Raw genomic sequence first — 12,328 nt, 5'->3', positions numbered from 1 at the left:
ACCATCGCCAAGCATTTGACTGAAATATCCTCAAGACGCTGTTTTCGTTCCATTGCGAGCAATCGCTTCGCCCATTTCGCACACAGCTTTCTCAGGTCCAAATTGACAGTGTATGACGTGCAGCACTTTTGGAACGACTGGGATGTTTGCTGTCTCGTTACTTACAGCCGACGGTCATCTAAAACCATTTTGTGGATTTCTTCATTGTTTCTAGTGTAGTCACCTTGTTTGGTGGGCCACAGTGATGTTCATCTTAACGGCACATATGGCCCCACTTCCTGTCTGCGATGTAATATTTTACCGTTGCACACGAAGGAACAAACTCCCCCAGAGTCGAATCTAGCGTTAATATTATTTTGACTAAGACATTTAAAATAAAAGTATTGTGTCACATAACGATGATCAGTTTTACTGATGTTCAAAGGTTCCTGAGAGCGTTCACTGTTGGTGGCTACCAAACAAATACTAAACATCGTAGCATCGTCAAACATCAAACTTAAAGTTTATACTGTTGGTACCTTCTACCACAGTCTTTTGTTTAAACACCAAGCGCTATCTGTACGTCAGGTCCGATATTTCTGGTTCAGTCCTCGTAGTTACCGTCATGACATCAAATTCGTTGGCTTCGCCAACTCTCAAAGAATGAGCCACCTTGCAAGCTAACATAGACATCTGGCTACGCTACAGGACACAACTAAAGTTTCGTACTGACAGTCATTAGTTTCGTTAACTCACAAACCGAGTAACGGCTTTCTACTTAACGTAGATCTTGGGCTACGATACAGTTCAGTCACCAAAACCTACAGTCCAAAAACATTATGTAGGAGCTTAATAATTATTGCCAATTAAACGTAGGCCCCCGCAGCCGCTGTCTCTGTCCATAAAATACTTGAGGGTACAAAGTGACCCCACTGTCGGTTTATAAAATTCCTCCAGCGTTTCAGTCACTGCTGCAAAACAGCTTGAGGAAGGCTATTTGCAACGGCTGCCAAAACGTTGGAGGGATTTCATACACTGAGAATGCGTTCACGTACCCTGAAGTGCTTCACGTTCGGTTCTGTCTCCATTGGTGCACAGTGACGTCACACGCATCAGTATCACTGCGTCGAGGATCAAGCTCGTCGCCCGCTATCAGTCGGTAAAACCCACTCCAGAAAAAAGTATAGATAATTCTACACCTGTCGAAATGAATTTAACTGTAACCACGCTTCACTATAAACATTCAACCCACTGTAAAGGGTTGAAGTGTAACGTGAGAGTTCCTTATTGCCTCTCTGTTAAAATCTTGAAAGTATTGGTTCCCAGATAAGACAGGTAAAATACTTCTTGCTACCACATACATCTGTCGTAATGAAAGTTGAAAAACTGAGGCCAATACCTATGCGAATAGAGAAGGGTGGGTATGTAGCGTGAGAAACAAAGAGTGAAAGGAAGATTACAGTCTACCGTTCCATCGATGAAGAGGTCATTAGTGCCGGAGCGGTAGCTCGGAATGGGCGAGTGTGTGAAAGAAAACTAGCAGTACCCTTCCGAAGGAAACATCCCGGCATTTGTCTCAAACTGTCAAGGAAAACCATCTAAAAACTAAATCGACGTGGGGTGAGAATAGGGTTAAAGAGTAGGGGTGAATCAGTAATGTGCGTTATGTGTCCTCCACCACCCACCATATAACGGCTTTCGGCATACAGTTGTAAAATATGAAGATGTTACGAACTGCACAATTAATCGGCATTGCGTCAACAACTCAAGGAGCCATTACATTTCTTGTCTGTGGCGCTACTTGACCAGTCACGTCAGTAGGACAACGAGTAAAAATACAGATCGACGTGTATTGAAGTTTAGTAACACTACCCTGGTTTTACATAATGATTAGTGCTTGAAATACCTGGGCAAACGAAAGTAAATCAGTAAACCACAAAAATTGTGCTACTGCTAGGAAGTAACATATCAGAAACGAACGATTAACCCTCCATTACAACGAAATGGACCGTGTGGGACGCCAAATTTGTACATCTAAAAATAATATTTTTCACGATACGATTTAAATAACGTGTTGACAAATAGGTTGAAGATGCAAGTGTCACATCAGGGCAGCTAAGGAAATGACCAAAGTTATTTCACAATCTAAGTAACCAAGTAGAACTCATTTGTCTCTTCATCCTTAGTAGAAGTTCGATTAGTGAAATTCGGTGATGCAATTGATTGTAGATCTGACAAGAAATTTTAGAGTGAATATACATTTACGTGATTAGAAGTTTATACCGCTGTCCAACGAAATACACGCCGCTACCTAAGACATACGTGATCAATCGTGTAGCGTCTTTGAGAGAATTTGAAGTTAACAGGAACTATTGACTATTACAATCACTGTCTACACATTTTATCGACAGCACTTCAGTCGATATTGAAAATCAGTGTCGTATAATTGTTGAGGTGTATATACAATGATATTTACGTCCGTATAGAATTCAAACACCAATCTATGATTGATATCATTCTCCCTATGTATTAACGCAGCAACTACAAAAAGAGTTGGTCTACTGCATGATACCATTCTTACTACGAATACGTTCCCCGGAGCAAAACTTCCAGCCTCTTGACAGATTCCGGGGGTGTGAGACCAGACGGATCGCGACTACCAAGAAACTGTTCTGCACGCAGTTGCGGCACCGTTCTTGTGCACCGGTGATCTGTTCATCAGGTGGCAGCACCTCATCCTGTCCTTCATTTAAAAAAATATCTTAACAAAGATTTATAAGTTAACAATGATTTTAAAAACACAAGTATTTCACGATGGACGTATTCAAATTAGAACCCTGAAAAGCTAATGACGTAAGTACTCGTATTTCTCATTTCAGTAACATATATTTCCGCTGAGAGTGGCGAGTACTGTACGATTCAGTCTGCCGTAAGAACAACAGAGTTCCGATACACATTACAGTTTAAAATGGAGACATCGTTGACTGAAAACACACAACGTGCTTCAATTTTTGAACCTCATGTTCATTTGTCTTCGAGAAGACAGATCGTCAAAGTCTTTAAAGTGCATAAGGTATTTGAAATGAAAAAAATTAGGTACTTTACCCTGTACGCGACACTCGACTTTTGCAGCATCAAGTTCTGAACAGATGCACCTACACTCGACACAAAAGAATTTTAGATGTTGGTACCTCTTTGTCAAACGAACAAATGTATACGAGAACACAATGAGCGACCGGCAGCGGAGAAACCGTAATTGCATTACGTCGGCGCTTACCTCTCTAAAGGCAGTAACTGAAGTCGTCGAAGACGCAACCACGAGGCGGCGTTTATTGCGGGTGTAAGAACCGCAGTCGGGAGATAGTTATTAGGTTTTCATGGAGGGGATAAGCTGGGAGTGGAGTAAGGGAGGGGAGGAGGGAGGGAAGGGCACACAGAGAGAGAGAGAGTGAAAGGAGAGAAAGTTGGCAAAGGGGACGACTTGGCGTCATACCGAGGTAATCCTGAGTCCTTCAGTTACAGCGTCAACCTGCCAATTTTAATACCCACAATCCCACGAAGTACATACGAAGTAAACACGATGATCAAATTTAACACTCAGCATCAATATATAAACTGTATTCTATAGTACAGCCACTTCGAATATGTCACTTATTTTCGCACTTTTATTGACTTAAAGGTTCCTGCCCACAGAACCACCCACTCAAAACTGTAAAAGTAATTTCCTTATTGAAATTTATGTTCCTTAGTGTTAAAGATTAAGGAGAAGAAATGAAAACTTAGAAACTCGCCCATGAGTTATAATTTACTCGGCGATGGCCCAAGACTTGTAATATCTAATGAACGTAACACATGTTACCTTGGAAACAGGTTCAACATGAACACAAAAAAAGTAAAATGATGGAAGGGGAGTGTAACAGGATTAAGTCAGGTGATTCTGAGTGTATTAGAGCAGGAAATATGACGCTTTAAGTGGTAGACGAGTTTTATTGTTTGGGCAGTATAACTGACAACAGCAAAAGTATCTACCTCTATTTCCATACTCTGCAAACCACAGGGAAATACATGGGCACGGTTAGTGTAAGACACCTGAGGGTCTTTGCTTAAACGTCTCTGTGTCTGTCGTAATTTGTCTAACTTTTTTCTTTTCTTCACGAGGGGTGGGGCTGGAGGGGGATGAAGCATATCACTAAATTCATGACTAACATTATGCTTTCGCGACATAATTGACGTCTATCTCAAAGAGCCTACCAGTTTAGTTTTTCAACAAATCCACGACACTCTCCCGTAGTCAAACAAAGCTGTGGTTATTCGCCTTGTCTTTATACACGTACAATTTCCCAAGTTAGTGTTATTTGGTATGGTTCCCTCTATGGCTTCATTTTCTGCCAATGAATCGAAGACTGCCATCGTCTTACTTAAAATTGAGACTCTGTGATTCTTCTATTTCATATCCCTCCAAACTATTACTCCTAAATTCCAATTATGACTTACTATGTAGTCACAGAATACTGCACTTCTGCGTTTTATGAAATGCACAGTTTTAGATCTCTGAACAGTTAACGGGAGTTGCCAATCTTTGCATTTGAAATCTTGTAAATATCTGACTGGATATTTGTACAGTTTTTTTTAGATATTTCTTCGGTAGTTGCCAGTCTTTGCATTTCAAATCTTGTAAATATCTGACTGGATACTTGTGCAGTTTTTTTAGATATTTCTTCATTTTATTGCTGATATTGTCTGCCAGATGATTGATGTACAGTAGCAACAGTAAGAGTTCAAAACACTTCTCTCGGACACTCCTTAAGTTACTTCTACTTCTATCGATGACTCTCCATGCAAAGTAACATGCTGCATCCACTCCACCAAAATATCCTCAGTCAAGTCACACATTTTGTTTGATACCCTGTACAGTGTGTCCCAGGACGAATGGTCAGTATTCAGAGGTGTATGACAGGAACTATCATTCGAACCAAAAACACTAGTGAACATGAGCTCTCAAATGTATATCTTAAGAACTATGAGCACTTCTTCATCTTCCATAATGTGAAACCAATCTCTTCTTCTGCAATTGTTTGCTTTCCATATTTTAGAAGGAGGTACTATCGACCAAAATAAGAAAAAACTTGTCTAGTAAACAATTTGCTCCATGCTACCACCTATCAAAACACGGACAGAAAAGAGCTTGCTTTGGAAGAGATTTGTTTCACATTTCCGAAGATGAAGCAATATACATAACTCTTAAGCGGCCTAGCATTTTAGTGCTCGTGTTTACTGTACTTTTTTGCTTCGAATGATGCCGTATCCCTCAATACTGACATTTCCTCCTGGGTCACCCTGTATGATCGCACTTTCTGCTAAAATTGTTGTTGTGTTTCCGAGTCAGATCCTTTTCGGAATTCTAGAATTACTGCAATCACCTGATTGCGTTGACTCAGGGCTTTCAGGATATCATGTGAGACAAGCACAAGCTGGGTTTTGCATAAGCGATGAGTCCAAAATTTTTGCCAGCTGCCATGAATAAGACCATTCTGTTCGAGTAACTTCATTAAGTGTGAACTCATAACGCTTTTTAAGATTCTATAACAGTTGAACATCAGTGAAATATGACGGTAGGTTTGTGGGTCACTTTTGCTACATTTCTTGTAGGGGGGTGTGACCTGTGGTTTCTCCGAATCATTGGCGTATGGCTAAAATGGGAGGTAACTCACTTTGCTGCGTGTGACAGGGTTCCATAAGGGTCTGCAGCCATGTTTAATTTCATAGTTTTTGCTGTCTCTCAAAGCCATTAGTTCGTGTCTCACTCATCTTCGAGCCGCGGGGAGTACCGCGCGGTCTTGGGCGCCTTGCCACGGTTCGCGCGACTCTCTCCGTCGGAGCTTCGAGTCCTCCCTCGGGCATGGGTATGTGTGTTGTCTTTAGCGTAAGTTAGTTTAAGTTAGATTAAGTAGCGTGTAAGCCTAGGGACCGATGACGTCAGCAGTTAGTTTGGTCCCGTAGGAACTTAGCACCACCACTCATCTTCGAAGTGATGCGGGAAGTAAACTGCTGCAGCAGTTCTGTGTCTTCCTCAGTAAAAGAATATTTGAAAGCATATTTCAGTATTTGCTCTGCTGTCAACAATTTGGTTTCCTTTGTCAAGTCGGACTGTCAGTACCGTTGAAAGCCTTTACGTGTGAACACAATTTCTTCAGATTTTGTGAGAGATCTTACACTATCATACTGCTACGATAGTCATTGAAGGATGTAAAATGTAGCTGGTAATACCGATAAGTTTACCTGAAAAGAGAGATATGTTAATATCGAATACAAATTTAAGATTCAATGGGTATTTTCTGAAAATATTTGTCTGGAGCAGTGAAATCGGTAAAGTTCTTGTCGATGTCTTGGAGTATTTTCCAAATTTCTGCGAGTGAGACCTTTCGTGAATGCAAAATACTCAAAACGGTCCCATAATCTGAGTACAGCTTCCTCTGTGACCACAGTACAGACTACAGTGAGCACCAGGCAGATACATAAATTCTGTACTTTCATTTCTTACCTTACCACAGAATGATATTTTGAAGCTGAAAGACGGCCGATTCGTGACGAGTGCCTTTCATATACTGTACAGCTGCACCATGGTCGGCGTTAAGTCTCTTGTTGAGCACAATCAGTCACGAGTCGCTTCCATGGAGGTACCACCATATAATAAGCGGAGATGACGCTACAGACGTACGCTGTACGTTGTATTGAAGCAGGCGCCGCCATGTTAGATGCCCGAGTAATTAGGAGGCTACAGTTTACGATTGCTTTTTGTCCTTAGTTTATGTCGTGTGCACGCGACAGTTGCTTTAATTAGACTACGTGAATAACACAGCATCAGATAAACAAGTCCAAATGCGTATATGATTCAATCATACGACGCATTTCGCTTCGCAAATGTAACTTTCTGTTTGTTGTAAATTTCTAATAACCTATAAAAGAATCATCTGACATAAAAAGGCTGCTTTCGTTATCCAGTGTGTTCCTCAAAGTGACATAACTAATGTTATGTCTAAGTCCCCTTTCCGAAAATGCTGAGAACATACTTGGCTACACTTGCTCGGTTTCCAGTCATTCCTTCTCACAGAGTTCATCTGGAGAACCTTTCACGAAGGATTTATAGGAAATCAGAAGCCAAATGACAGAAATAAAACAATGACAGAATATGTAAATTACAAGTACAGACTTCGTATATGTGAAAGTATATATCGCTTGAACGAGTCCACTTACGAACGAAATGTGATTCTTTTGCATTTTAGACAATAATCCTAATGGTCAGTATCCCCGTGAATGACACAAGCTGGAATTTTCGATCAAAAGACTTCCACCAGAGTCCAGAAGCTAATGTTTGGGCCATCTAACATGGTAGATGTTGGCTTCACGTTTGTGGCATCATGACACGTCCCCTTATTATATCTCCGTGGTCGCCTCTGTCCGCGGGAGAGATTCGTCTTTGCCAAACCAAAGAATTACTCATCGCGATGCAAAAGCTTTGACCGGAGCCTCCCAGTGAGAACGTTAGCCAGCAGAGTTCGTTTCAGTTCCGTAATGCTTTGAAACACAAACGCACATTCTACTTTCTTGTCGTGACTCTCATCTCATCCTTTGGCACGACCAGATCTCAGCAGAAAGCAGTATTTCAGAAATTCGACTTGTGTTTTATATAGAGGCATTCGAACACTAACCTAGGATGTAACGACGAATCCGTGGCAAACAAGAAGCGAGAAGTAGAGTTGCGTCCATACGACTGAGATTCATGACAACGTTGAAGTTTGTTAAAATCGTGTCTTATTGCGCCGTCTTTTACGTGAGGACGTCACGTGCAGAACGCCGGGTATTCTCATTTTAAACTTGAAACGGTACTGTATATACCGTTCCATGATTAAATACGATGTTTTGCAATCGTACCTTCTTAAAAGGACAGCATCATCGATAGATATTCACGGGTGCGCCAACTTGCCGTTTTTCTCTCTCTCGTAACGCGGCCCCACCGTGGGCGCCACGAAACTACCGTGATGTAGGATGGAACGTTGATTTATTATGTTGTAGAATATTTATTTAATGTTAATATGTTCACGTACGTGAAATATCGTTTACAACGTATTCTTATCTTTCCTGAAGCGATGTCAGCCATTAGTTTGTAAGCAGACAACTCTTGGTAGACTTTAGTAGTGCCAACTTTGTTTCCATGGGCTTGAGTGGCAGAGATCGACCACAGGCAAAACTTTGTCAAAGAGGATGTGAGAATATAGGGTTTAGCAGGGAGAGGTTGGTCAGGTTACCCCCTCCACCGAATACCACAGGCTCTCAGGAGCTGCGCCATGGTCAGTATGCTGTTCTGCGAAGAAAGGGTAAGCGAGTGGACGTGCGTTCAGCATGTCCGTCTCAATTGGTAATGGAAAAAGGTATTGGAATACCAGATATTTGTGACTAACCCACTGTTTTTCAGCCAAGCGTTGAATAGGGAAACCAATGATTCCACTCTTGGTTATTTTGATTATTTTCTGTTGTATGATTTTTGTGTATTGAGAGTAATATACGTATGTCTTTGTGTTCACGCCACGGGGTAGGCAACGTTAGGCTTGGATAGTGAAATTGTCCATCTATACGATAGAGTTAGGTAACAAACCGTGTGACTTTCAATTTATTTATGTGTGTTAAGAATTTTGAAAGGGTTTATAGATTTTTAATGTGTGTTTTCTGTGTATTACAAACAGGGGCCACGTGCTCCCCGTGTGACGAACTGGTAACAGGGTAGTTACGCTCGCCTATAGAGAAACTCGAGTAGAAGCAGTAGATTATTTAAATAAACTGCTACCGCCTCACGGTAGAGCCATTTACACAGTTTCAACCGTTTACTTAAAATCTTGTAAGCATGTGGAAAGCCACTTTGAACACACGTGGTCATAGCACGTGCAGTATCCTTTGATACTGATTAAATTCTGAGTGAAGTTGCTATACAGTACAGAATAGGAGTATAGAAAAGAAAGCTTTATCGTCTAATGCCAAGCCGATCTCTGTCCTCAGCCCACTGCACGCTAGTATTGAATCTGTGCACTAGGCGCCAGTTTGAGCTCTTGTCTGTCCTGCCCTGTGTGTTTTAGTGTTAAAGTAGCGGGAACATTACTAGCGGCTGATGAGGTGCAATCCCGTCTGTTAAGAATCCCACCTTTCCCAGAAATAGCGCGCGTGTTGCGTGCAGTTGTGTAAAATAATAACAGGCTTCACCTCCACCTAACATTATATTAAATTAGGAGGAACATCTATGAAAGAAATAAAGCAAATTTATTCAGAATAACTTCAGTATGCTATGCTTGAACAGCTATGCTGCTTTCTATGACAGAAAACTCCTTCACTGATCCTTCCAAAAGAATCCGTTGCTCACTATTACCAATCAGGGCCTAAATATCGTCAGACACTGCCATGATTTCCGGCAGTCCTGTCGGTTTCCACTGGCCGTGGACCAGCGTGTCCAATATCCACACCCATAGAGGGCTGCAATGCAGATGGAGGTTTCTGAGAACCTATGACAGAAAAACAGTGTAAACTAATTGCAAAATTCTTCCTTGTCGTTGAAGAAAGTAAAATATCCCTAAATATACCTATAACTAAGAATAGATAATTTCCACACAAACAGATAACTTTTAATGAAGGCAGCTTCTGCCAGAATCTGTTTCAAGTGATATACCCCCAGCGACAGTCCCTTTTGAAGCTACTTCGAAAACACGTGTGATCGGAACCTGCCTAGTCACCTGTGAATTCATGTCACTTACAGAAGCTTCACTTACTTGCAACCGTGTTTTCAAGCGATTTGCAACGTTATTTCTTTTGTGTTTCCGAGATACGTTGTTCTGAAGCGTTGTTAGAAATCCGATTCGGTGTTTGCTCCACACTTAAAACTCATCATTTATTTATTTATAACCATGTCTAGAGAACACTAGCTTATAAAACTGCAATTGTTTGTTTTAATACATTACCTTTTTAAGTTAGTCAGTCACAGTTTGGATTTAAAAGGGTTCCTCCACTGGAAATGCCATTTTCTACATTACTGACCATGTTTTAAAATAAGAGAGAAACAAGATTTCACATATCGTATTATACGTCTGATTATGCAAAACATATTATTTTGGAGAAACTTAAAGTTTATGGTTTTTGAGGTACTGTGAGTGGTGTCATATCAGATGTCTCATGTAGCTCTGATGATGATTCTCCTTCAGAGTGGGGACACATTTATATTCTTGAATACAGTAAATCGGATCAACATTCAACATATACTTCTCTCGCTGTGTAGTGCTAGCATTAGCGGTGGAAGCTGAAAGTATGAGGTTCAAAAAATGTTCAAATGTGTGTGAAATCTTATGGGACTTAACTGCTAAGGTCATCAGTCCCAAAGCTTACACACTACTTAATCTAAATTATCCTAAGGACAAACATACATACCCATGCCCGAGGGAGGACTCGAACCTCCGCCGGGATCAGCCGCACAGTCCATGACTGCAGCCCCCGAGACCGCTCGGCTAATCCCGCGCGGCAAAGTATGAGGTTTTCCCATGAGGTGGTCACAAAGCCATTTTGTTTGCAAGTGGAAAAAAGTAATTGTAGATTTCGTGCAAATTTCCTGCTATTGTCGATAAATTTGGAAAGCTCACAAACTGAAGGTATTGTTTGACTATTTTCAGCCATTGCTCGCTGTGTGCAATTTCAGATATGCTTTATCATAACGATGATAAAAATTCCATGTGTTGCACCTGAATTCATGTGCGTATGCCAAAAATATTTCGACAATCCATGCTACGCATCTTCAGTGGTATACAATATTTAAAAAATTTAATTATACATATTTTGATATGTCTGTAGTGATTCTTTGCAGGCCATTTAAATCTAACTATTGGTATCTGCAACTATCTGGGTACTTTTTTATTGCACTTACGTTTATTTTATGTCCTATTGTCCTATTCATGCTTCAATCGTTTCCGTATGTACTAAATGCACGTAGTACAGGTTTCTTCCAGCTCATAGGTCACATTCAAATACTTCTCTACACGTAACCTAGTCTATACCACACTGCACATGTCCTTGCTCACATGCTTCAGGGCTGAGTGAGGGTTCACGGGAGCTGTAGAGGATGAGAATGGAATGGGGCATTGGCGTAGGGATGGATGGTGGGTGGTGAGCCGCTGTGTTTGCGTGTGTGTGTGTGTGTGTGTGTGTGTGTCTGTGTCTGTGTGTACACAAAATGACACTCCATAACCTACGACAACCAACTCGCCCACAGAGTTAGGAACATCTTCTAAAAACTGATACGAGGTGCTGTCCAAAATTTTCGGGACTGGTGCTGCCATCTGTTGAAAACCTTACCTTTTGACTAGTGGTCACCATAACCCTCGAAGTAATCTTGAAGTTTTACCGGCGTATTGAATGTTCGATGAGATTTTGGGATTTCAGCCGGATCATGCTGACTTCTTTTCACGATATTTCGGATGGAAGATTGCCAGCCGAAATATCGTGGCAAGAAGTCAGCATGATCCGGCTGCAATCCAGAAATCTCATCGAACACCCTCTAAGTAGTTCCCGTCCGTACGTACACACCGGTCCCAGCGCTCCTGCCAGTGGTCAGACTTTTCTGGAAGTCCTGTTCTTTGAGGGTGTTCTTCACCGCCAGCGATGCTTCCTGAATCCTCTTTAGAGTGTCGAACCGACAGCCTTCCAACTTGAATTTCAGTTTTGGGAATAGAGTGATGTCGCAAGGTGTCAAATCTGGCGAGTACGGTGGGTGGGGTACAACCGCCATATTGTTTTTTGCCAAAAAGCACCTGGTGAGCAAGGACATGTGACAGGGTGCGTTGTCGTGATGCAGCAGCCAGCTTTGTCTCTGGATCATAACCGTAAATCCAGCTCTCGTCGCCCGTGACAAGAAAGCTGGGTCATCAGATGTGGTGAGACATAGTAAAATCGCCACACACCAAACACAGAGTATTACGGAAATGCCTGTGGACACACAACACGTCCTCCCAGCTGAATGCCCCTCCGCACACTGACTCATCAGATACGGAGCTCTCGCCACCTAGCAATGGAAAGACCTACTACTGCTGCTTTCCAGATGGCAGCACTAGTTACGAAAATTTTGGGTTCCACCTCGCATGCGCTTAAGACAAATGGCACTAACAGTAAGGTGGTTGTAGAAACGATCGGTACTGTAGTTGTAAATTGTCGTAGCTGTGTTGGGAAAGAACCAGAGCTCCAAGCCCTAATAGAAAGCTCTCAAGCTCAAATAGTTACAGGTACTGAAAGCTGGCTAAAGCCGGATATAAGTTCAACCGATTTT

The sequence above is a fragment of the Schistocerca cancellata genome, chromosome 5, assembly GCF_023864275.1.
Source record: "Schistocerca cancellata isolate TAMUIC-IGC-003103 chromosome 5, iqSchCanc2.1, whole genome shotgun sequence".
NCBI classification, from domain to species: Eukaryota; Metazoa; Arthropoda; class Insecta; order Orthoptera; family Acrididae; genus Schistocerca; species Schistocerca cancellata.
The sequence above is the reverse complement of the archived record's forward strand: the minus strand, read 5'-3'. Positions refer to the sequence as shown.